Source organism: Poeciliopsis prolifica, unplaced genomic scaffold (genome assembly GCF_027474105.1).
Source record: "Poeciliopsis prolifica strain line A6 unplaced genomic scaffold, Auburn_PproV2 SCAFFOLD100, whole genome shotgun sequence".
NCBI classification, from domain to species: Eukaryota; Metazoa; Chordata; class Actinopteri; order Cyprinodontiformes; family Poeciliidae; genus Poeciliopsis; species Poeciliopsis prolifica.
The window spans coordinates 531215-556734 of record NW_026562475.1 but is presented as its reverse complement, the minus strand read 5'-3'; the positions used below and the strand labels follow the sequence as shown (position 1 = coordinate 556734).

General features: G+C 39.4%; 1 protein-coding gene across 3 annotated transcripts in view; it reads left to right on the top strand.

Moving 5' to 3' along the window:
- Positions 1-25520, top strand: part of LOC129353970 (protein kinase C epsilon type-like) — a 104596-nt gene that overhangs the window by 27745 nt on the left and 51331 nt on the right. The gene's annotated exons all lie outside the window — the stretch shown is intronic.

The following is a 25520-nucleotide window of genomic DNA, read 5'->3' as shown; positions in this document are numbered from 1 at the left end:
TTAACATTCACTTGTTTGGTGAACAAATCTTTCCCTGATCAGCTAATATTACAACAGGGGGAACATGTTCTGAAAAGTCAGCAAAATATCAATGTTTTATTCAAGACAAAATATGTTCTATCAATCTGAAATCACATGAAATGTATTGCTTTGTTTACATTTTTGTAACCTTATTTAGTCTTGATTTTTTCTATCAAAGCTCATATTTGCAAAATATTTCCTTATAAATGCAGTACATTTAAAGCTTGTTTCGTTTCCTTATTGGAAAAAATATTAAAATTAACCACTGGTTTATCTATTTTTGTCTATATTTATGTTTTCACTGTGTGCTTAATTTTAGACAGCGAAGATTCATGTCCAACAGAGCAAAGATACTAGAAAAAACTAACGATGTCAGTTTGGAGTTGAGATCATGTTGCAGGGAAGACTGTGCTACAGAAATGTAAAAGCTGCGGTTCAGTAGAACTCAAGAGTGAATTTCACCTGAGTGAGCAAAGAAACATGCACATGCAGTATTTGTAAATGAATATATGCCACAGTATTATAAAATCACATTTTTATAATTCTGTGGCATAAAACTGCAGAGGTTATGCCACAATCATAATGCACATGATGTATGAGAATTTGTAGTGTGGAGATCATACCAAACACAAAACATTTAATATTAGGTAAATAACAGTTTCCTTTTCTCACAAACAGAATGATAAGAAAAGACAGTAAACATAATGCAATACTGACAAAGTAACCATTACATGGAAGAAAACAAAATGTAAAACTTGTTAAAACCAGAAAGTTTTTCTCTCTAATGAGATGACTTTGTTACTCTTATGCAGAAATAATTTTCTCTGACAGTCTGAATTCTTGAAATCACAAAAGGGGCTCCTTCTGATTCTCTATCTTCTCACACAGGTTTTTTAGATTCTAACATCTCACAATGCGTTGCCTTTCTACTATTGTAATCTTTGTTTAAAATAATGATGGACCAATGTCACTTTAACCGGCGGGGCTCAGCGTTTGACTGCAACAAATACAGTCAAGGTGGATTTATTCAGAGAATACTTCTGCCAAACTTGTGGCCTGTTCTGCAGACTTTGGGACGTGTTCTCTGGTCCACACCTCCGACTCTGGATTCACCATACTCAGAAATTGCTCCATTATCACCAGTTCCGAAATGTCCTTCACCGTAGACTTCTCCGGTTTGACTCACTTATGTCTTTGAGTCGATCACAAAATTATTTTGGTATCTCACCCTGATGAATATCCAGGGATTGAAACCTCCTGGTAAAGGTGTTGATGTTATCTCATATTTGGTCAAAATGGCATTTTTCAAAAATGTGGGAATGTATGTGCTTTCCCAGTAAGTAGTGGAACCAGTCGGACCGCCCACTCCTCTTTCGGCTAATGACAGACCTTAGCAATTCTTTCAAATGTTATTAAGTGTTTAATATCATCATCAGAAGTCAATGGAAGTAGCTTTGGCTCTCTCTGTGCGGGTGGTGCCTGGTAGGACAGCTGACTTTGTCCATCCTCATGGCTGTCCTCATGAGCGTGAGCATCCTCCATGTTGTCACCATCATGCTGTTGTTCCTCTTTCAATTCCTTCACATGAGCCTGGAGTTGTTGAAACTGATGTAAATTCTTCCATCTCAGTTCTTGCAGTGCTGATTCCTTCTCAATCTGCTGGACTCGGGCAGTTTGAGACTGCATCAATAATTTGACAAGGCTTGCCAGTTTCTCATCAGAGCTAGCACCACTAGCAGCTTCAGCTCAGCTAATAGCTGCAGTGCACTCTTGATTGTTAAGTTTCTTTTTTTTTTTCCACCTCTTGTCATCATTGCCTCATTGTTCCTCCAACGCCACACTTTTGATACCATTTGTCACTGTGACCGGCAGAGGCTCAGCATTTAGAAAGGAGACATGACAACAAAATGCAGTCGATGTGCATTTATTCAGAGCTGCATGTTACATTTGCACCGACACCCATTATAAAGCGAGACAAAGAAGCTGGCTTTTATACCTTAGGCAATTTCACTATTCATTCACTATTCATACCAAGTAAAGGGGTTGTCAAAAACAAAACAAGAAATAAATATTATTTACACAAACCCAACACGAAACAATAATGGTATCAATAAATATTTACATGGATGCAAATCATTAGAAGTAAACTAAACTGGGGTTAATCAAAGAATAAATTTAACTTAATACAACTCTACAGAGCATTACTACACTTTTCAGCAGTACCTGGAGCATTTTTCTCCATTTGCTGCTCCACCCTGCTTAGGAGACTCACCAGGAAAAGGTAAGAACTAAATTAGCAAACTCAAATTAAACCCATGTAAGTTATCAGAATCAAACTGATATTTTCCTCCACATTCTCCCTGAGCAGGAAAGATGGCCAGTCTCCCCTCCTGAAAGAATGTCCAACTGAATGTCACAATGCAACCAAAACAAAGAACTGAAACAGGAAACTCCTGGACTGTAAAAAAACTAAACACAACATGCTATCAATAATCCTTTATTAGTGATGCAACCCCTGGTCTCCATCACAACCAATATGGAAATTAGGGCAATTATTGATAGCTAATATTAACAGTGCTGGTGTAACCTGAAACCAATATTTACCTTTCCCAAGAAACATTTGCAATTTGGTGACATTTTGTCTGCTTACACATTCACATGATCAGATACCACATAGCCAGACATCTACTGTACCCTTTTGGTGAAACAAACAGCACCAAGATGAGCATAAACATTGGTTTTTAATATCGGTCTATTTGGCCAATACTAATATGCTAATGACTGATATTGCTGACATTGATGGTACTGATGTTAAGATTTAAAACTTGTTTTATTTATTTTTTAAAGGAACTCCTGCTATATTTATTTTCTACTTCATTTAAACTCTTTCATAATAGGCAATAAGTATTGTTACAATATAATCAACCCAACAAAATACCGTTTTGCTGAATTTACATAGCATTTTGTAACATGACAAAATGTGAAAAGTTCATAAGATACAAATATTTTTGCAGCACACTTATGGATATAGTTCAGATAGTGATTTTTGAATTTCAGACCAAAGATAACGTTCAGAAATAGAAAGCTTTATGTTTGCAGTCCTAGATATGGTGAATGCAGCATGTTTCTCACAAGAATCATGTTTTCCCTCCACCTTTAAGCATGAAGGTGAAGCCATTTTCTCAAAAGCGTTTGTCTTGACAGTCATTCAGCAGTATAAGCAGTTCTTTGTAGCTGTGAAGGTCTCTGAGGATACACACACCCACATGACTGCAGCTTGACTAAACCTCATGTGATTCCACAAAAAAAGCTTTCAGGACAGCCTTGTGTGTGTTTATGTTTGTGTCAGTGGGATTTGGTCAAAATGAAGTTAATGAAGTTACAGTTGATGAAATATGACATTAATTATGGTTTGGTTAAGTAAACCTTCCTCAAAGGTGCAGAAGAGCACCAAAGTCTTTTGAAGGTGTCTAAACATGTTCGCTCCATGTGAAGTCTCATGTCCGGAGACTTCTCATGGAAAATTGCTATGGAGACCTTGCAAACAGCTAAATAACACTACGTTTTCCCAGTACCTTCGCTTGCTGTAAGTTGTATTTTCTCTCACATGATTAAAAATCATGCATGATCAAGAAACCTCTACTGTCAGTAAATATAAGTATATGGAGAAATTGTACGCCAGAATGTCACTTTCCAGCAGCTGGTTGTCTTACTTGGGCAAATCCTTTTTTCATCCATTTGTTTTGCACAAGCTATTCTTATTAAGGACAAAGGCTCCTTCTGCTATGGTTAGCGTTTTTCTGATTCCAGAAGTCTCTTTTGTAACCAGGGACTCACTGAGATTTGTCTGTTACAAACTGGAAAGTATTACATATTTTCTCTAGAGGTGTTCCAATTGATCGGCCACCGATAATTGTTTAGCTTTCTGAGAAAGCAAAACAAATAACCTGATAAATAATAAAAGTTTTCGGGATGGCAGTGGAAGATGTTGGTTCTGCTCTTGCTGTTGGACAGCTGCGCGCTACTGGTAATAATATTTCATAGGTGTAGCGCCGTTTCTGCTCCACTCTGCAGTGAACTCTTACATTGAACGTCTGCTTATAGTTGCCGCTTGTAACTTAAACAAACAGAAGATTAATGTATTAAAACTTCTGCTACGTCCTAACATAAGACAGTTAATCTCCTCTGCCTTCTCCCTGTTTTCTGCAGAATTACTCAGCTCAGTCAGAAACAACCAATCAGAACCAGCATTGATCAGCTAGCCAAGCTGTCAGGAAGTTTGGATTCAGGATTATTTATTTTGATGCAACCTGCATTTAACTTTGAATGAATGTTTCCTCTTTTTCTTATTTGATATAGGCAATGTAGTGAAATTTATTTAACTTGTGTATAATTTATGGTACTGAGAGCCATATTGTTAAATATTATTTCACTCATTGCAGGTTTTTCAATTGTCCTTTTGATTGAGAAGCTGTTGTATTGTGCCTGCAAGTATTTTGCATGTTTTATGTCTAGATTAGGTGAATTTATTGCCAGATCGCTTTTCCATCTTGCCAGCTCACATAGCAGCATTTATACCTATAGCAAAAAATTAACAGCCAATCCAGGTGATCGGCCCTTGTGAGTGATCAGAATTGAAATCGGCAGCAAAAAAACCTAATCGGAGCATCCCTAATTTTCTTGTTCAGCGAACTCATAATCAGGTTGCAGCAACACTTCTCTGTGTGGAAGTTGTATCTGAGTGAGCAAGACACCAAGTTTTGCTTTCTACGTCATGGAAGTTATCAGAAGCTGTTTGACTTTTTCTACAGTATTACTCCAGCTGTTCATTCCAGCTGACTACTTAAAGAGAAGTTGAGAATGAAGGTTTACACATACATGTCTGTGTCAGGTTATTTTGAGTTATCTGTGTCCCTGAGTCTCCTCCTTGTCCTGTCTTCCCCTTGATTACTTCCAGGTGTGTCTCATCTTCGTGATTAGCTTCTGTATGCTGTGTGTCCTTTGTTCCTTGTAGGGTCCTCATCTCATTTTGTCGTGTGCTGTCCTTCGTATGTCCAGTTGCTACCATTGTTGAGCCCTGGCTTCCGCTCAGCTGTGCTGCCTGGATTGTGGACTGTTTGTAGATTCATTTGAACCATAATTTCATCATTAAATCATCGTTTCACTCCTACCTGGGTCTCATAGCGCCTGCCTCACCACCTCCCCACATCCACAACCACGTCATGACAGTCTGTGAACACTAGCTGCTTGGACCCCATCGACAGGTTCTTGCTAATGTTAACTCAAGTGTACAAAATATTTCATTTACATATATATATGGTTATCACTATAGCCTCACAAAGGGTACTCTGTTGCGCTGGTTTGGAAACTATCAGGAAAGAAAAACTAGATACCGTCTGGAGAATTTAGGTCTGGTTGATCTTTGAGAAAAGTAATGATTTTCCAGATATGACTTAGCAACAAACATAATTTTTTATTGTTATATCAATATTAGACTAGGTTTTCTTCACCTGGTGTTTAGTGCCACCTTTAGAATGGGGTATTTATTGGGAAGATGTGGTGGACTCTTGAGGACAGGTACACATGATGAAATCTACATTACAGCCTTCAGTGTCAAGTAGACAGTAGAGCAGGTTGTTACTGGCCCTGAAGTGTACCGTGGGATCCCTGATTATTACATCAATTTTACTTTTATTGTCACAGACTTTGATGACTTAGAAATGATGGCCTCCCTGTAGATCTTAAGATACTTAAGATTTTTCCCATTACAGATTTGATTTGTTTTAGATTTTCTTACCTGTCATGCAGAGTGCTGTTCATATGCATTTCTATTGTCTTTAAAGATGAGCTAGATTCAGGATCAAAGCTTTGTTAAAAATTAGATTTCTGATCAGTGCGCCTCTGGCTGTTAGCACTCTGAGCTATTTTCAAGAAGACTTTTTTTGGTGCAGTGTATTTAAAGTCTTTGGTGCTAGACTGTTTCAGATAAATTTCACAACTCTAAATCCTGAAGACAAGGTAATGGTTGACTTGAAGCATCAAGTTGTTTTGAGTTGGTGTTCAGGAAGATCAGTGCAATATGCTTGTATGCTATGAAAGTGTGTGGAATGAACATTGAAACACACAATCACAATGTGCTAATTAGCTGGAATGACCCAATGACCATTAGTGTTTGGCTGATTGTCTTTGTACATATGATGCAACAAATTCATGCTATTTGTGTCGATATTTGGCAGCAGCTTGCTGAACTGGTGGTGTAAATATGATGCACCATCAAAAGGAAATTAAATCAGTAATGACCTTAGAGAAGAAAATACTGCTGGTCTTAAATTTGAGAAGGGTTATAAGGCCATTGGCAAAAAGTCAAGTCCTTAACGAGAGAGATAGGAGGTCTATCCAAGGCAATACTAAAGAAATTTTCTAAAAAAAAAAAAAACACAGTTACGGCTCGCCCTATGTAGGGCTCTGTTTATGGAAGGACAATTGGAAAAATGAAGATGAACATGAATGTCTTATCCAGAAGCGTCAACTGGTGAAAGCTTTTTTCTGAAATTATACTGTCACACTTGTAGCGTTTTATTTGAATCAACCACAAAACTCATCAGTACAAACAACTCATACCAACTGTCAGTCATGACAAAAGAGAAGTAATTGGGCTTGCTTTGCAGCCACTGGATGTTAGCACCTTGTGATTATAGAATTGAGTACTAATTGTCTTACAACAATGTGGCAGGATGTTGCTTTTAAAAGAAACAAGACTTTTGGAACAATCTCTGTTGGACTATTCAATCCAGCATAGAACTATGTGGCCATAATCTACAAGGTTTCCCCCAGAAAACTTGCTCAGCCACATAGGCGGTCCCCCGGCGCTCCACCGTGTTTTTGTAATATTTTTACATTTCCTGTCTAACATCTTTTACTACAGAGTAATTGCGGTATATGTTAATTCTCAACTTGACACTTCATTTGGGAAAACATTGCCAGTGAAATGGTATTTAAACCCACAGCTAGTCATGAAAACAACAAAGCAAAAAATGCAATTAAAATGAATATCAATTATTTGCCCTTCTGTTTAATTCAAATTAAGCCACCAGCTTCATAAGGTGCCCCAGGGCTTCAGGAGCCCACAAATGCTAATATTTTAACGCAGACCATAGATACATGAATGTAACATTTGTTTATTGAGATTATTATTCCTGCTAAATTGGATTTAATAGTTTCAGCATATATATAAAATCAAAAATCAAATGTACAAGCGTGGACCTAAGAGGAGAAGCGAGCAGCACAGAGGCTGGTGTGGCAGTTGCTACGGCACAGGGAATGAGAGAAGGAGTCGCAGAATGTACAAGACAAGTCGGCAGAGAGAGCGGTGTTTGTTTAGTCCTTCATGAGCTTTTTGTCTTCGAAGTAGGTCTGCTCGATGCGCCTGCAGAAGGACAGCAGGTTGCTGTAGTTCTTGACCCGCCCTGCCAGCTCAGTGCTGGTGAGTCTGGTGGTGAGGATGGTGAAGAGGTGGCCGAACACCAGCGCATCCAGCTCTGTTGCCTGTTTGTTGAAGAAGTAAAATATATATATAAAAAAAAAAAAAAATTCCCTTCTCACTCACCGCGGGTGGTCCTTATCCTCTGAGCTCGGGTCCTCTACCAGAGGCCTGGGAGCTTGAGGGTCTGCGCAGTATCTTGGCTGTGCCAAGGACTGCTGCACATTTCTGGACTGAGATGTCTGATGTTGTTCCTGGGATCTGTTGTAGCCACTGCTCCAGTTTGGGGGTTACTGCCCCGAGGGCCCCGATGACCACAGGCACCACTGTGGTCTTCACCTTCCAGGCCCTCTCCAGTTCTCCCTGAGGCCCTGGTATTTCTCCAGTTTCTCGTGTCCTTTTTCCTGATGTTGCAATCACTTGGTATTGCTACATCTACCACAACGGCTTTCCTCTGATTTTATCCACTACGACAATGTCTGGTTGGTTCGCCATTACCATTCTGTCTGTCTGGATCTGGAAGTCCCACAGGATCTTAGCTCTGGCGTTCTCCACCACCTTTGGGGGTGTTTCCCACTTTGATCTCGGGGTTTCCAGTCCATATTCTGCACAGATGTTTCTGTACACTATGCCTGCCACTTGGTTATGTCGCTCCATGTACGCTTTCCCTGCCAGTATCTTGCACCCTGCTGTGATGTGCTGGACTGTCTCAGGGGCCTCCTTGCACAACCTACACCTTGGGTCTTGTCTGGTGTGGTAGATCTGGGCCTCTATTGCTCTGGTGTTTAGGGCCTGTTCCTGGGCGGCCAGGATGAGGGCCTCTGTGCTGTCCTTGAGTCCAGCTTTTTCCAGCTATTGGTAGGATTTACTGATATATATATATATATATATATATATATATATATATATATATATATATATATATATATATATATATATATATACTTGTTTAAAATTTAAAAGTAAAACTTAAAGGACTTGGCAAGTTTTCTTTGGAAAACTTCAAATATTCATAGTTAAATTGTTTTGTTTTATCTTTGACTTTGAGCTCTGTTTGTTCACAAATGTAAATTAGTAAACTTACTGAAGACAGAACCTGTAAGGGGTTCTGATATTTTTAGAAGCAAGAGGGGCCCATAAGACAAATGCTGCTCTAGGCCCCATACTTTAACTTCAGAAGAGCTAACCATCAGGTTTACAAACATCATGAGTCTGATAAGGCCATTCAGAAAATTTGTACTTGATGCTGACTAGCGGTTCAGCGACAGAAATGAGTTTCTAACACTTTGCCTCTACATTCTGATGTAATTTTATTTAAATTAACTTCCATACAGTGTGAGATGTCTTGTGTTGTTGTCAATCTTAGGTAACACATAGATAAATTTGATGGATGATATTCCTGACATGAAAAACTGACACATGGATCTACTTAAGAGTTTACCATGAAAGGGTCTATGGTAAACCCTTTCAGGGTTACCTCAAAATTAAATAACCATATTATTCTCTGAAAATGTGCCTATCTGTTGCACACTTCTTTAAAATGAAATGCATGTGTTCGCTCATTAGATTGTGTAGGTGACTGGAAGCAGATGGATGTGTGGGCTGCTTCTTCAGAGCTCCTCCACTCATGTTGAGATGGAGACAAAACATAAAAAGAGTATTTAGGAGGAAATTATGAATTTGTGGAGCGCAGCTGCCTTTTCCTGCTCAGTCCAAGCTTTAATTAAAAGTTTGTCCCTTACAGTCTCACCGTCCTGCATTCATTTGCAACCTGTCGCTTCAGTCTGCCTCCCTCCTGTTCCTTTAAAATCTGTCATCCACCCTACCAGCAGTCAGTTAGAGGTTGAGGCACATGTTTCTCCCTCTCCTTTCTTCCTTTATTCATGGGTGTGATCTCGATCTCCATCTGCCTCAAACCTCAACTGCCACTTTTTCTACTGATGCAAGTTTGAGCATTTTCAACAACAGGCAAAGCAGGTGTTGAGAGAATCCACTCTTGTTGATGAAGAAGAGCTTTATGATGGGGTTCCATACCCTTATAATGTCAGAATGCAACGTTTTAGTCATTTTTAGTGTTGTAAAGCAGACTTTAGAAAATAAAATGTTTGCTCTGCAGAAAACATCGAGCTTCTTGCTAATCTATAGAAAAGGACAGAAAGTTTTCATTTTTGAAACTACATAAGTATGTTCATAAACATTGGTGTTGAATCTTCTCAAGCTTGTGTCCAACTCTACTCCCTTAAACTTAGCATAAAAAATGAGTGGGCGGCTCAACCAATTAGTGGGCCAGTATCAGCACGGGAAGTACAAGAATATGGATTGAACTCCAGCCAGACTATTTCTGCTTCAGTTTTTAACCACTATTGGTTCTATAATGTTGGGAAGCTAAAATGCCTTGAGGTTAATTAGATGAGAGTGTGATCAATTAGATGAGAGTGTGATCACTTCGACTTATGTAAAGCCCATGTTTTCTTCTGCTTCAGGTCGTATCCCGAGTTTGTTTTTGAGTTGTGACAACAGAATGCTGTATGCTTCTCAGTTATATATAAAGTATAGGACTTTTATGAAATTAAAATGAAAATTACTTACCCTGAATGTATTCAAAGTGATTCATGAAAAGAAATGTCTTAGTCCTAGAAATCATAAGATGTAGAACCAAAACAAAACACTGGCCAATAGATGACTGTCAGCAGCTCAATGTTTTCAACCACAATCTCCTATGAAAAGTACAAGGATCGAGTCTTGTGTTGTTGTCCTGCACTGGGAGAGGAACCAGGCTGAGATGTTTTGTTCTTGCTAAGAGGTTTTCTTTCTGGATTGCTCTGTATTTTACGGCAAACCTTCTGCATTTACTTCTCAACTCAGGAACCGTTTCTTTTCTATTTTGTCGCTTTAGAAAAGAAATTAGTCTATGTGCAACAAGAGTGGATTGATAGTTGTAGGGGTGGCTGATGTGGAATTAAAATTCAGTTGTGCTTTTTTGTTGAATTCATTGTAACAATAATACATATATGAAACCTTTTCTTTTTTTTCTAATTTGTCCTTTTTTAAGGGAACTTTATGTTTCTAACTGAGTGTCACTGCAGTTACAGCCCCCAAACACATATGGGGTACATAGCTACTATTGGTTGAATAAATGGGCTGTTTCCAAAAAACAACCCATTCATAAATGGGCTTCATCAAAAAAATGAAAACTTATATTTATCAGAGCAGACAGAGTAGATTCAAAAAAGAAACTGATGAACTGATATGGAAGTAGTTTCTCTGTTTGAAAGTAAAACATTTATAAGAGGGGTTAGGTGTGGTTGATGGTGGCAGGATCAGCCAATGGGCTGCAAATGAGAGAGAAGTAAAAATTGACTTTCTGGTAGTAAAATTTACAGTAGTCCAAGCTTGTGATAAAAATGCATGACCTAGCTTATCCAAATAAGCAAAATGAAGCTTCAGGAGTGGCCTAGTCACAGGCTCAAATTGAATTTGATTGAAATAATGTGGCTTGTGTTTAAGCAGGTCACTCACAATTGAAAGCAATCCAGAAAAATATATTTTTCTTTTGTCTTTTCCATGTCACCCATCTTTTCTGGTAATAAAATGAAGAAACGAGTAAGGGGAGCAAACAGTTTTTTCACAGCACTGTATTCCGTATTAGCATGAGGACTTTTACAGCTTACCTTGTATGGATTTTTGTCCGGCGTGTGTTAAATCATCTAGGTTAGTGCCCTCACAAGTATAGCAGTGTAATAGTGTATAGCAGTGCAGCAGTGTGTGAGCCTGAAGGGCCTGCAGAGTGTCACTCCATGGCCGCAGTGTTGCTCTCTGTCATTGGGAAAAGATAAAACACAATGTCCTCCCGGTTCTCTCTCTCTGGCTTTGTCTCACTCATTCTCACTGGCATTCTTTTTTTTTTTAATTTTTTGGATTTTGTTCACATCGAGGGTGGCTGCTGATTTATTGGAATGAGTTGCTAACATTAAACACTATTAAATCATTAGGCAGCTTTCATATTTTGTGTAGAAATCCACAGGCACCATCTCGTTTTCATTTCTGATTAGTTCAATTCTTTCAATTTCAAAAATACTTCAACCTAAAAATAGAGAGGAAGTTTTGCTGTAACTCATATCATTAAAGTATCTCTAAAGAGTTATTATGATCCATGATGTTGAGGTCAATGCATCTGAGAAGGCCTTTGATTGAACATTACTGTTGTATAACTGTTTCATGACTACTGTGACGTGCTAACTAAATTTTTATGAAATGAAATTGATCAGATGTTGGCAAGTGTAACCGGATCCGATCTGCGTTGTGCTGGTTTTAAATTATCAGGCCGTGGTACGCCTTTAAAAGGACGGCTCCTTGATTTATTCTGACAAGTACAACAAATAGAAAAGAACCGTGTTACAGGCTGGCCGCTCCAAGCCCTCTCCCACAGGACAACATGACAAAAGGGCGGGGCCATATCTCACAACTTGTTAAATATGCAAAATAAACCTTTCTATACAACATACCTGACAAGAACAACAAATAGAAAAGAACCGTGTTACAGACTGCCCGCTCCAAGCCCTACATAAACAAAAGTACATAAAAGAAATTAACTTCATAAATATATAAATAAACTGGATGTATTTAGATACAAAATAAATAGTACACACCTCTCCCACAGGACAACATGACGAAAGGGGAGGGTCAGGTAGGAACCCATACAAATAACCAAAAAAAGACATTTTGAGTAATTATAACAGAAGAGAAATTCAACCAGGTTACACAAGCACTGCTAATCTGCCTCATTTTCTTTTGCCGGTCCTCTTTAAATCTGTCTGTACAGTTAGAGAGACGTTGGAGTAGGGGATATGATCCTTGCCCATTATGATCGATGGAAGAGATTGCTTGAACATCTTGAAAAAATACCTTGTTGCCATGGTTACATGTCATAATGACAACTGAAACACAGGCCCTGTTTACAAGACAACAATTTCTGGTGAAATTGTTGTCTTGTTTTGTTGTATTTGTAGTGTACATTTACATGAAACTTTGGTTACTTTCATAACCCCGGTTCTCTGAGTAGCACGAGAGAGTGTCTCACTATGGGAAACGCCCTCGGTGTGACCTTATCAAAAGCTCCAATTACACTCCACTAGCCCTGATCTGTCAGTGCCAGGGAGAGGGGCCACTGACGGACTTAGATAGGTAGGGGGTGGGACATGCCCCCTCTCCCTGGCTCTGCACAGATAGATCATTCAAAAACGCATGCCCTCTTCCTCGCTACGAATGAGACACTCACTCATGTTGCTCAGAGAACCGGGGTTATGAAAGTAATCTAAAGTTCTCTTTCATAGCATTCATTTCATGTCTCATTATGGGAAAATCCTAACTCCCGGATTGCGATGCAGACCCAAGACCGACTGCTGACAATATGTCATCAATGGAAGAGGCGTTCATGGCATAAACAGATAGAGCGGCCGCCTTGTAGGGTTTCTCCGTCAGGTTTGATTGGAAGCAGTACGCTGTTGAGGGGAGGGATGGAGCAAATCCACCCGAAGACATCGAAGCTTTCGGATGAAGGTGTGCTGCTACCACTGGTTCGACTCGAGGAATTTGGCGGAGACCATTGTCGTCCATTCCCTGGCAGTCTAGAATCTAGCCACCTGCCACTGGGTGCTTCTATCTGTATGGTTTGTTGCGCCAGAAAACTTAAAATTTCTCCAGCAACTCAGGCAAGAACAGCAGGAATTGCTTTCCCATTTTCTTGGCTTTTGGCAGCTTTTTGCTGTCGAAACGTGGTCTTGCTGCTTCAGCCTGAACTTCGGTCCACCTGGCTATTAAGGTTTGCTGCAGCGGGTTTACACACATCATGCATGTTCACATCCAAGGCAGACGAAGAAGAGTCACCATCACCAGCCTGGCTGACGCCCGAAGGTGAGGGTTTTGCAACCCGACCTCGGAGCACCAGTGGCGGTTCATCATCCTCATCTTCGTCAGTGATGAGAAGCTCAGACCCTACATCCGATGACTCGAGGGCTGCTTGGGCTTACGTCGAGACACGTCACACACATTTGGTGAGTGTCCCAACTTTAAATTTTATTTCCACACGGGCAAGTTCTCATTCGCTTTAGCATCAGCCCTTCCGGCGTCCATGCTAATTGCAGGAAGGATTTCTGTGAAGCTACAGTGAAACTGGTGAAAGCTAAAATAGCTAGCCTGGTGTGGCTAGGTGTCAGGGAGTGTTGCGGCTTACCCTGATGGTAGCTAGAGCAGCGAAACAATAGCTTGTGTGAAACATCGCTACTTCTGTCAGTATTGCTACTGATGGAAGCAATGCTGAGTGAAAAACAGTGAAGCATATTTCTACCCAGCACAGTTCTTCAAAACAGTGCTGTTTTACAACAGATTGGACGCTGGTTTTCTCCTAGTACACACCACCAGTCTGGAACGAAGAACCCGGCGGTCGGTTTAAGCTAAGCTCCAGAATAGCAGGCAAAACTGAAAAATGAGTCGGGACTTCTGCTCATAGCAAGAAGAGGTTTTTGAATGATCTGTCTGTGCAGGGCCAGTCCTATATAAAGGTAGGGGGTGGTACATGCCCCCTCTCCCTAGCCCTGACAGACTTATCCCCAGCCAATCAGAGTTGGTGGAGTGTAATTAGAGCTTCTGATAAGGTCATGCCGAGGGCGTTTCCCATAGTGAGACACAAAATGAATGCTATGAAATAGTACCACTGAATGTTTTCTCTGACAATGGCACAGATTGAAAATGCGTTCCAAAGTGCAATGGTTCTAAAACTTACCAGTGTTCCTTGTCTTGTAAACAGAATAAATTTATAATTTTCTGTCAGGGAATCCCAAGGTCATGCATAGTATGGCGCAAAACATAGCTGCTTCCTACAATCCACAGAAGAAGAAACTACTGACAATGCTGGTGTTACTTCAATTTATGTTTATGCCAGCATCTCTTCACCGCTCCGCACTGCTCAAGTGGCAAAATACACATGTGCTTGTTCAGCGCTCATAACAAGCATTCGTTTGTTAAGCGCTCTTATCGAGAAAACTACTGACACTGTGAAAGCTCAAACAATGTGTTCCAGCAAACTCATCCCATTTTTTTCCAACTGCGCCCTAATCAGATGCACAGTGCATGTTTTCTCCCAAAATCTGGGAGAACAGTACCTGATGGGGAAACACAAATCGACGTGCTTTTAAGTAGAACTTTGAAAAAAAGAAAAAAAAGAAAAACACACATGCCCACTTAGTTTCAAAGAACCTGGCACCGACTAGTGGTGTGGCGAAAGCATTACACCTTTTCAATGTGTACCGTCACTGTGTGAAAAAAGATTGTATCGGTAATTAGAATGTCTTCATGTAAATGTGTTCACAGAAACAAAACAAAAATTCCATTTTCGTTGGATCATTGTCATTTAAACAGAGCCTCAAAAAGTCAGTGACACCAGTTAAGTCAGTAAAACTGCAAGATTTTAGAAATAATTGCATTTCTGCAGATATCCAGTGTGTTAGCTACAATCCTCAAATTAGTCACAACCAGGTAAATTTTAGCTGTCTTAGCTAACAGCATCAACTGCATTTATGATCTAAAAGCGATGTGGCTGTATTTTGTCTTCCTGATATTTATTCTTTTGATTTGCTTAAAATCAAAAAGAGAGAATTACAGTCTTGTGTGTTATTGTGTCGCGATTCTCAGCCACGGTTCAGGACTTGAAGCTGGACAGACTCTGGGATTGGTTGTGTTTCTGACCTGCATCAGGTGTGGACAGGAGTCATGACTCACTGAAGAAACCAGTTCCAGCAACATGTTGACAATTTTTGTCAACATGTATTAAAAAATTATGAATGTAATCAAACCCCTTGCACTTTTTGCACATTTTGTCAACTTTCTACCAATGACTTCAGTGTATTTAAATTGGATTTCATGTGATAGACCCACATGAAATAGTAGATACTTCTAAATTGAAATGAAGGTTGTTCATAAGTCACCACGTCAAGTTAGTTTGTGTAACCTTAAACTTGAAGCAATAACTGGAAAGAACAAAGTTTGTAAGCTATTGCACAGTTAAAGTCCAGAGAACACTTGATAATTGGTCGCAAAATTTAAAAATTGAGATTCACAGACACCAGTGTTTGTTCCTACAAAGTATTGATTTACAGTGACTGACATGAAGTCGTATAGCATATTTACATATTGTTTATTATTATTATTATTATTATTATTATTATTATTATTATTATTATTATTATTTTTATTATAAGGGATTGAATAGCTTTGCAGGGTTTCCCCAGAAAACTTGCTAAGCCCGATGGTCCACTGTTTTTTATATTAAAAAGATGTTGAAAGAAAATATAAAACTATTACTGTTATGGGAAAACATCACCAGTGAAATGCTATCTAAACCCACAACAAGTCTTAAAAACAACAAACTAAAAAAGACAAAATTGATATCAATTATTTGCACTTCTGTGTAATATAAATTAAGTCAGCTGCTCCCCCAAGCCTCTGACATTTACATTTAAGGAGCTGGAAAGTTTATAACAAGTTTTATAACTTCAAAGAACAATATTCATAATGAGATTGCTTTATTACCATAGCTACAATTTGATGCTATGAGTTCAGTCTTTCAAGCTTGTTCACAAATACAAATTAGTAAACTGCAATTATAATTTATTGGTTTTAAGGTTGGACAATTAAACTACTCCCTCTCTCCCAGATTTCACTAAATCTTACACAGAAGCTGTTAGAAGTGCAGATGTTTTCAGCAGGAAAAGGCCCTTAAGTCAAATTCTGCTCCAGGCCTCATACAGCCTTGGACCGGCCTTGCATGATGAGTTGAAACAAGAGATTTAATTTATTGCTGCTAAAATCATAAGCACCTCTAACTGCTTCTAGTACAGATTTCACTAAATCTAACACAGATTTAGTGAAATCTGGGGGAGGGGGAGTAGTTTAATCGTCTAACCTAAAAAGCAATAAGTTGTATTTGTGAACAAACACAGTTCAAACTCAAAAGAGATAGTTGAGTGTAAAAGCCCATCTTCTACTCTCCCTTTTCTGCTGGGGCATGTCAGCACTCACATGGGCAATGACAGTGGGACCTGGAGGGGCATGGTCAGGAAGAACGGCCCCACAGATCTGAACTCGAGTGGTGTTTTGTTGTTGGACTTTTGTGCTTGTCACATATTCTCCATAACAAACACCATGTTCAGGCATAAGGGTGTTTGCACTTGGCACCAGGACACCCAAGGCCACAGTTCGATGATCAACTTTATCATTGTTTCATCCGATCTGCGGCCTCTGAAGAGAGGTGTGGAGTTGTCCACTGACCACCACCTGGTAGTGAGTTTGCTCTGGTGGTGGGGGAGGATGTCAATCAGACCTGGCAGGCCCAAACGTGTTGTGAGGATCTCCTGGGAACATCTGACAGTCTTCTGTGAGACAGAGTTTTAACTCCCATCTCTGGCAGAACTTTGAACATGTTCCAGGGGGACCTGAGGAATATTTAATCTGAATGGACGATGTTCCATGTCTCCATTGTCAAGGCGGCTTATCAGAACCTTGCGGAACTGTGGAAAAGGTTGTTGGTGCCTGTCGCGGCGGTAACCCTGAACCAGTTGGAGGACACGTTCGGTGAGGGATGCTGTCAGGCTGAAGAAGGAGTCCTATTGGGCCTTTTTGGCCTAGGGGACTCCGAAGCAGCCAATGGGTACCGGCAGTCAAAGAGGCAAGCGGCTGGGGTGGTTACTGAAGCCAAAACTTGGGCATGGAAGGAGTTTGTAAAGACCTTGGAGAAAGACTTCTGTATGCCTTCGAGGCAGTTCTGGTCCATCATCGGGCACTCTGGAGGGGGAAGCAGTGCAGCACCAACACTGTTTATAGTGTTGCTGCAGCATCTTGTTGCAAACCTTGAAGGATTTTAGCTTCTTCCAGTCTGCTCTTCCCCTTCTTCACTGTTGTGTCTCGGTCCAGTCTGTTGTCCAGATGAAGTGTTCAACCATCTCCACTTCTTCTCCCATGATGGAAATTGGGCTTGGTTTAATCCTATTCCTCCTGAAATCAACAATAATCTTCTTTGTTCTCTGGTGCTCTGGCTTCCTGGCCACAGTCTGAATTCTCCTGAAGTGTCAATAAAAATAAATTTCATGAATAAAATAGCAAAAATAAAACATCAGGATTGCACAGTCGGTAGCACTGTTGCCTTGCAGCAACAAAATATTGGGTTTGAATCCAGGCCTGGCGTCTTTATGCATGAGGCTTGCATGTTCTCTATGTGCATGAGTCGGTTCTCTCCGGGTGCTCCGGCTTCCTCCCACAATACAAAAAGTTTTTGTGCACACTAAATATTAGATGGATGATGAAAACATTTTTGTAACTTGTTTATATTAATCATTATTATTATTAGTAGTAAAAATAACAGCAATATTAATATGATTATTAAATTTGAAGTTTGGGTCCAATGTATCCTTCACAGCCCACCATATCCCATAATTCATTGTGGGTCCCAAATAGGTATTCAGGCAGCGCAACAATGGCAGTGAAGAATGACAAATTATTTAACTATTCCAGACTTTACATGACACACAACGTAATTTGGTACAGCGTTTTTAGGCGAGTGTCAAATATCTGCTTGTTTCATCAATACGTCACTTAATTGCAATGTTGCTCTGACGTTTTCGGACATGTCTGCTCCTGCTGTGTGCTCTTTTTTGACTTTGAGCCTCTACCCCGCCTAACGTCCCTGCACGGCTCCTTAGAAGCCCTAATGCATACTCCTTAGGGCTTCTAAGGAGTATGCATTTAATGAGTTTACAGCAGACAGAGAAAACCAAAAGAGGATGTGTGATCAAGTTGTGTTGCTGAACTTATTGTAGTTCACAGGGAAGACAGAGCCACACGCTGGGTAGCGTTTTGAGATGTAAACGGCACATTTAATTCTTTGTTCACAAAGATAAATCATTCTCACCACTTGCTCAATGCGCAGCTCTGAAAGTACGCCTACAAGTTATTCCTGCTGTTCACATTGAACTGCGCAACCAGAACTAATGCTTCGAGGTTTAAACTCTTACCTCTAAAGAAACATAATTCCGCACAGAGGTTTACGTAAGTATCCATACATGTCAGCCTGTGTCCAGTTTGAGTGCAAGGTTGGGTGCGCAATCTGTGCTAAGATCAAGCAGCAGCAGCAGCGCGAGTTTCAACAGCCAGAGGAGCCAGCTATGTGAGTGGTCTGCTCTCCCGGCTTTAAATGCATAAACTATGAACTTTTTAGGAATAAATCTGCTCCGCTGGTGAAACGGTCAGAGCAATAGAGACCTTTCAATCCAATCCAGCTTTAACAAAAAAAAATATATAATAATCAATATATATATATATATATATATATATATATATATATATATATATAAAATCTATATAATAAAAAAAAAAACTCTGGGCGTGGTGGGGACTGGTAAAGCATGTGGTGCGTCACGCTTATAATACACTTGGGAACCTTTGGCTTTGTGAGTCACTGTAAAAGGCCTGACTGACAGTTCAGCTCAGCCAAAAGTTGATTAGTTTTGCTGTGACTGAATCACAACTACATTCGTGGCCAAACGCTTTGTCCACTGACAGAAACATTCTCTTTCACAGGTTCTGTTCAGATTTCCCATTGTTTCTATATAATAATAATTTGTTATACTTATAAATTTTACTCTATAACAAAAACAACTTTACAGTATTGTTGCTTATCTTACTTATATAACCTCGGTCCAACCATGAGGAGACAGTCAATATGCTAGCTGAAAGCACTAAACAGGTTGTATAATCTCAGAGGTCCACAGTAATGAGTGACCAGTACAACACTGACACAGAGACTCTCACACACAACCACACAGGAAAATTGAATTGAAAGCTTAACTCAATTGAGCAGGTTTTCCCTTCACTGGCCTCTTCCATCAAGAACAACTTCTGTTTGCTGTCTGTGTGCGTGTGGGTGTGGGTTTGTATGTGTATTTTTTTTCATTACCTTTTGGGACATTTACTTACCTTTTGAAGTTATGGGGACCAAAGCCCTGTACCAGTGCAGTGAATCTTAATTGTTAAGCGTAATTGATCTGGGTTGGACATATTTTAAATCACATTTAAGATATGGTTAGCAATATGCTGGTCATAGGAAGGGTTAGCATAAATATTAAAAGGAGGAAAAGTCAAATCAAATTTCTAATATGGATAAAAATACAATCTCGACTATCAGTTTGAGGATGTTCTTAGAAATATATGTACATTAAAGTTGAATCCTTACACGCAGTCTTGGATCCGCAAACACTGACAGCACCTAGTGTGAACAAAGCAGACACTGTCTTTGTGTTAACACAAGATGAAGACCATGTGATGTTTAATTTGAAGATGCATTATGTGGAAACTGATACGCAGGGTCCTTTCTGGATCATCATGAGAGGGATTTGGTTTCATAAAACATGTATTCATCCTCTCTGTTTTATTGACAGTAGTATTGACAGTAGCTGGTTTCACATTGGGAACACCCTCAACTTATTGATAATTAAATGTTGACAGCAGTATATAGACAACCAAAACACTAACTTCAAATACTGGTCTTTTAATTTAAAATGCGCTTGTTCATAGTTCATGTGGTGGTGCTGTCCTTCTGATCCGATCACCTACCAGGGCTGATCACTGCTGATCACCGATCATTGCCGATGAACTGCATTGTTTGTTAATTTTTAAGTATAAATGCTGTTATGTGATCTGACAAAATTAAATAATTTTCTGGCAATAAATTCACCTAATTTGGCATAAACATGCAAATACTTTCAGACACAATATGGTAGCTATTCAGTGAAAAGGACAACTGAAAATCGTGCAATAAGTAAAACGGTATCAGTTGGTTGCCCAGCAAGAAGGTCCTGGGTTCAATTCCCGACTGGGGTCTTTCTGCATGGAGTTTGCATGTTCTCCCTGTGCATGCGTGGGTTTTCTCCGGGTTCTCCGGCTTCCTCCCACAGTCCAAAAACATGATTGTGAGTGTGTGTGTGTGTGTGTGTGCAGGGTTGTTTGTCCTGTTTTCTCTGAGTTGCCCTGCGACAAACTGGCGACCTGTTCAGGTGACCCCGCCTCTCGCCCGGAACACAGCTGGAGAGACACCAACACTTCCCGACCCCGTTAGGGAGAAGGGTGATCAGAAAATGGTTGGTTGAATGGAATATCCAACAGTAAGGTCCTAAAATGTACATGAGTCAAATAAAACCCTAACCCTATTACTGATTATACTTTAAAATTATGGAGCTTTATGTTATTAAAGCTAAAGTTTAATCAATAATACTTTTATAACAAATGTATGTCAGATCATGATTTCTTGGTTAATGTCAAGTCGTCATAAAGACATTTTGAATAATGTCAACTTTGTATTAAAAGTGTCATGATTGACCAAATTACACTTTATGACAACAGTCATAAATATTCATGAAGACTTACTCATGCTCATGAATATTTTAAAAAAATATTAACCTTTAAAAATAAAATCAAAGAAAAACACTAGAAAACGTATGTAAAAAAAAAAAAAAAAGTATGTCAAAAAAACATTCATAAGTGTAGTTTTACATACCATTATGTTGAACCATAGCAGTTCTTGCTATGTGGTTCTGTACCTTTAAGACGCATCGGCCCTGTGTGAGCAAAGGGGACAGCAATACTTGTCTTCATACAGAACGGAAGAATTTTCTCTCCGTTCCAAATTTTGCAAATAGATACGTGCATTTGTATAATGACAATCAAAAAACTAATTTTGAGCATAAAATACATTTTTCTACTTTTCGATTTTTAACTAAAGGTACTCTGCACAGAAATAATTAGCTATGCTACATGCTAAAATTAGCCTTCCCCTGTACGAACTACGAATATCACTCGTTTACAGCTGTCAATTACAGGTTCAACCTAATCTAGAAAAGTGTATTGATTTACTCTGTGAAAAAAGTTTTCTACCTTAGTAAAGGTATTTTCTAAGGTAGAAAATACCTTTTGCTGACTTTGTGCTTGTCCATTATGAATAGCATTCCGAACGACAGTGGGGAAACCTCTCAAACTTCTTCCAATCCACCTCTTAACCCCGCTTCTTTAAGGTATTTATACTAGTGATTGTGAAAATAGCGCCCCCTTCATTTCCAGAACGCAATAGTCCCACTTTCAAATAAGATATGAGACTGACAATGGTCCGTCCCCACCCCTTTCTGCATGCTGCAGCGAGGTCCTTCTCGACATTTTTTGAGGAGGGGGGGTACCTGAAAGTTGATATCTGCTCTGATTGATGATGAATAATAAAGCTGCTTGTAAGCGCGCTGCAGTGACTTCACGAGCCATTGTTGCATTGTGGGGAATGTAGTGTTGGTGCATGGAAAATGCCAGCGGTTGGCTGTGGCCGTTCTGGTTCTAATAGTAATTAAATATCATCCTGGGAGCCATAGATAATTAGGGCCTTGACTTGACATATGTCAAAGCTTTTGATTAAAGCTTTATGTGCAGTTTGAATCCAGCTGTACAACTGCAAAAACTGCCCCTTGTGAAACAAATAACCTCACATGGAAGAAAATTGAGGGTTTAATTTTACATTAAATAACTGACGAATCATGGCATGAAATATTCCCTGGGTGGAATCTGAACCTGTACTTTGGGGTTGTAATTTGCTTATGCTTTGTTATGTCTTACAGCAGACTGTTTAATGTTTGGTAGGGCCTGAGAGTTAAACTCTTTCTTTCTCATCAAAAATGATCTTAACAATTACAAACCTAACATACACCCAATAAGTTCCTGCTTTCCAACAGAGTCACTTATGACAAACTTTTTCTTCACTTTGAAACATCTCTATACAGACATTAAAGTAGTAAAGTGTCCTGAATCTGTGAGACCTTTTTTATTTATTTAGATTTTATCATCTTTATAAAAGTCAAAAAGTGAAATTGCATCCACACGTCCTTCCTGTGCTTTTGAATTCCAACTACTCTGATGGATGGGGAGCACCATTTGAACTCTTCCATCTTGTAGAAAGCGGTGTACACACACGTACACGCGGAGATCTTTTCCTTCCTTTTTTCTGTTTTTAGGGACTGTCTGCACCTATGAGTCTGAACGCGCTCAGTGAGCAACAGAGGAATGGACGGCTGTAACCTCAGAGGAAGGGAGGTGGTGTGTCTGTGTGTGTTTGTTTGTGTTGTCATTAATACATATTTATTAAAGAGCCAATGTATCGAGATCCTCATGTCAAATCATGCTATGGACAAAACTCTAACAGAAAATGTACTATTTAGTGAGTATTTTCCAATAAATTTAAAAGTGAGGAGTGAAAAGCAGCTTTGAGGGTTGATTTCCATGTCAGAACAAATGACAGAAATGGAAAAAAAAAAGATTCTTGTTTTTTTTCTCTTTTTTTTAAGTCACTCTTTTTTTAAGTGTGCTGTATATCTCCTCCTCTGTCATACTCATGGTAATATTGTGCCTCCCTCATCTGCCCATCTGCCACAATAACTTCCTTCCTTCCGTTCCTTCCAGAAAATGCAGATGGATGAGAAGAATTATCTTATTAAACCTCAAAACACTCACAACATACATACATGTCCTGCTTTGTGTTGAGGCTACAGAACAACACCAGCCTGATCTGGGGTGAATGCTGGCTGAACCAAAAGGTTTTAATAACAAAATCTAATCAGGCATACCCCCCACCTCCTCTTTTCCTCTGCACTTTGATGTTGGAGCAAACTTTCTCTGTCCTCCCTCTCATCCAGCTCTCTGGGTTCCTTCTCTCACTGTTTGTATTACTGAACCCCACTGACATTTGGTGTACCATGTCTTCTCTCAGTTCTGTTTGGTTATGAGTGCATTAGTATGTGAATGTCAGTTGAGGTATCGGGTGCTTGTGTCCGGATGCTTTGGGGAGCACAAGCTTCTACTGGAAAGTGTGAAAATCCTGGCCTGATGCTCCCACAAACAGGTTTTAACACCCGGAAATGTTTTACCAATGTAAACACACACCTTCCCTCACTTGCTGGTGTGTGTCTTTGCCTTTTATTCCAAAACAATTATTCTGATTCCATTATACGTATCTGTCTGCATGTGTACTTGCGCATAGTACATGAAGGGGACCAACGTGACCATCTAACTTGAAATCGGCCCAGAATAGCATAACATGTTGATCTATATCTGAAAGTTTAAGTCACTTATTTTCATGTTCATCCTGATGTAGATGGGCTTTGTAAATGTGAGTGGTCATGACAAAACCATCAGCAACATTTTGTGACTATTTGTAGTTTAGAAGCATAGTAAAAGAAAAACAGACTTGGGTTGCTATGGCAGAAACTAAAATCCTCTTATGCACCATTACATATAAAATTATCCACCCATTTCCATTGTGTGTATTTATTCATTGCATGTATATGCTGGTTAAATCATTTTAAATTAAATAAAAATAAAAATAGCTGTTGATGTGTGAACAGAGCATTATAAGCAAATGAAGTCGTAGAAACAAGAAGAGTTCTTGGTAACAGAGAGGAGACAGCTTAGAGCCATTCAAAAGATTCAATTAGTTTGTGAACGACACTTCAAACTCTGATCAGGTCTGAATTGGCTTCCTCTGATCATATAAACAATCCTGGAAGTTGTTTCCTTTCTACCACTATCTTCAGATTTTCTTTTCAGTGATCTGTTTTTCAACCACTTATCCATTATTATTTTTAAACACTGTCCTTTGGTAAGCTAGCTGGTTGTGTCACACTTTGAGCTCATGTCATGGCAAATAAACAGTCATGCACCTTGCGGGGCCCCTTTACCCGCCTCCTAGTGTAGTCTGTAGACCACAATTTGAGAAAGAATGGTTTAGAGATATGGTGTGAATTAAGCTAGGGTTAAATTTAGAAGTGTGCTGGTACTGGTTATGTAGGGTTAGGGAAAATGTCTAGATAATACAAAAATAAAATGAATAAATGAATGGTAGTCAATACACAGTCTTCAGTTTGATTTAAGTACAAGGATGTGTCTGCGTGCGCGCGTGTGTGTGCGTGTGTAGGCGTGTGTGTGTGTATGCGTGTGTGTGTGTGTGTGTGCGTGTGTGTATGTGTGTGTGTGTGCGTGTGTGTGTGTGTGTAGGCGTGTGTGTGTGTGTGTGTGTGTAGGCGTGTGTGTGTGTGTGCGTGTGTGTGTGTGTGTGTGTGTGTGTGTGTGTGTGAGTGTGAAAGAGAGAGAATGAGACAGGATATGTGTCAACCTCTACATAATAGCAAGTCAAAAACCACAGTTATATTTTTTTCTTAACTTCCTCTACGTATGACTAGAGTGCTGGGAATGACCGTCAGATTTTAGCCAAACAACATGTCAAGGTTTCTTTTTTATTTCCCACTGTGGTTTTAACCACGTTTGTTACTGATGGACAAAGTAAATAATTTTTTGATGTGTACATTTATACTCTATACATGTTGCGCTGTAACATACAGACCACCTGACACCTGACCACCATGTGTCAGGTGGAATTTTTTTCCTTCGCTCATTATGTCCTATGAAAAACTTTATGGTTTTGGATTTTCACAGTAGGAATAATGCTAATATTCACACCATCTTTTTCAAACTGAAGTGGAAGCTACAAAGGAGGAACCGAGGGATCAAAAACTCATGTGTGTTTGATAACTTGCTAAAATCACAGCATCAACTGGTTGCCTGCCATGACAAGTGCAGCTGATTCAAGGTGTCTTGGTGGCGCCGTTGAAATTTGGAACATTTTCCACATTTTACTATTTCATTTCATACAAATTAAACAATTTGTATATTTTTTCTGTCAGTGTTTATTTCCTCTACAACTTTGAAGCAGCGGAAGGTTTTTGATGTTTTAGTATTCAAATGTTGTCAGGCAGCCAGATAAGTCAAGAACTACTTCTATTCTTATTACAAAATGAGACACTGAGACACCAATACAGCAGGATTTTTAGCCAAAAGAACTCACTTTCTTTTATTCCTGCTAAACAGAAAAACAAGTTGTGCTAAAGCG